The 2,006-nt window shown below is 45.4% G+C and overlaps 1 long non-coding RNA gene across 1 annotated transcript; it reads right to left on the bottom strand.

Annotated features, from left to right (window-relative positions):
* Window positions 1-1,243: 1,243 nt before the first annotated feature.
* LOC308163298 lies at window positions 1,244-1,784 on the bottom strand. Its single transcript, XR_013937606.1, has 3 exons — window positions 1,672-1,784; window positions 1,481-1,584; window positions 1,244-1,376 (listed from the first exon to the last, which is right to left on the bottom strand). It is a non-coding gene; the product is annotated as an uncharacterized lncRNA (long non-coding RNA).
* Between the last annotated feature and the right edge of the window lie 222 nt (window positions 1,785-2,006).

Here is a 2,006-nt window from a genome sequence, read left to right as displayed (position 1 = left end):
CAAGCACAGATATGTACAGTCAAAATAACATTTTGTGAGTAAATACATTTCTAAATAATCCCTATTCAATGTGACTTACCAGTGTACTGGGTGGATGGGGATGAAAGGTAACTGTCCAGATGTAATTTTGTCCAAAACATCTTGGTGCTGTGTGAATGAATGAGCATACATTTAATGTATTAGTAATGAAACAATCAATATGAACATTTAAAAATAACAATGATGTAATTGTGGCTCATACTTGCAGTAGCCTGAGGTAGAGGTGGTCCTCACGGAGGAGGTAGAGGTGGTCCTCACGGAGGATGTAGCAGAGCTGGACAGGGACTTATGTACAGGGGAACGGGCCCTCACGGAGGACGTAGCAGGGCTATCTGTGTACAATCTGGAAAATACTTTAAAAACTACTTTACAAGCAGTACAAACAAATTCATTAGGAAACATCATATTTGACACACAAGACGAATGGAAACACTTTAAACACCTCCTGCAGGATACCTGAAGCTCTGGTCCTCTCGTCCGGATGGTCCTCCTGCAGATGCAGTGCACACTAACGTCCATAGTGTACACTGACTGGGCCGTGCGTGGACACCGTATGGAGCTGGGGAATGGTTTCAGGTGCCCAACCTGAAAGCAGGAAAAGAGGTGCTCACGCATAGCAGACTGATCAAATTCCATGCTTGCTGGGTCCTCACCTCTGCAGCATGTGAGACTGTTCGCAATAGCAAACAGCCCACAGTCTGAGCTGCCTCTCTGCTGCTGGACATCAGGCCACTGCAGAAGGACCTTGGGACCTGAAAAAGAGAGGAGACCTGTTATTTGAGAAATGAACTCCTCGGTCGACCGTTAACAGTACCTACCTTGCAGTTGATGTTACTTACCGTAACCCAGTGATTTGAACAAACATTTAAAATCTGAACAAACCCCTGGGTTGATGCAGGCACGGAGGAGAGGAGGGAGAGGGACGTTGTGGCGTAGAGGCCTCCTACATGGGGATGTTGAGCCTGTAAAAGAGCCTGAGCATGGTCAATGGAGAGATCATTCAGCCAACAATTGGGATTCAGAACGAAAGGCCTAAGCACCTCCAACCTGCTACGTAAAGCTGGACAGGCCCGGCCCAGCTGAACATCTGTGATGATGACATCTAGCAGCTGAGATGGTGCCTAAAAAACATAATGATGTTGGGTTAAAGGGACTGTCATGTTACAGTACTCAGCCATTGGAATTTTGATTATTTAAAATGAATGAAGCTAGGATTTTTAAGTGTACCTGAAGTGAGTCCCACTCCGGCTCAGAGTTTAGCGGTTCAGGGTCATCAGAACACACTGGCTCCGGTGGATGGGACACAGCTTTCTGAGTGGGCGGGCAGGCTCGGAATCCTTAAGTCAATCAACAAAACAATTTTAGAATGACATCTTGTGGTAAAAAAAATACAGTTTCACATTACATTAACTTTAAAATGTGAACTGTATGTTACACTTACTCTTCCGCAGAGGCTTCACTGAGGCATAGGGGGTTTTGGTTCCCAGTTGTTGGCCATCCAAGGTCTCCAACTGCACCAAATTGTTGTCCCCAACCTCAGTCACCCTGAAGAAAATATGTATTAATAAGGGCAAAATTGGACATCACACATCACCCTCTCATTCTGAATATTCTTAAAAGTCTAACATTTACCGGTACTTAGTTGGCCAGTCTGGGTCCATTGTGCCACCAGGTCTCCCACGTTTCCTCTCATTCTTCTTCAGGACCTCCATGCCCGGGAGGATCTCAAACCGCTTGGTTCCCTTCTTGATCCTCTTCCGGTAGCTTTCCCGTTGTTTCTCCTGGGCCTTCTCCACGTTGAGTCGCACCTTGATCGTTGAAGAAAAAGCGAAGCAGCAGAGATTGTAATTCTCTGTTGTGCAGTATAGCTCTGTATATTGCTGAGGCATTGTTATTGCTTTAGCAGTTACTTAGCATCACTCAGGTGGTTGTTCAGTATATAGTTGTGTAATATCTTTCACCTTGTC

The sequence above is a fragment of the Nansenia antarctica genome, assembly GCF_963989245.1.
Source record: "Nansenia antarctica genome assembly, chromosome: 8".
Classification (NCBI taxonomy): Eukaryota; Metazoa; Chordata; class Actinopteri; order Argentiniformes; family Microstomatidae; genus Nansenia; species Nansenia antarctica.
This window is presented reverse-complemented; position numbering and strand designations above follow the sequence as displayed.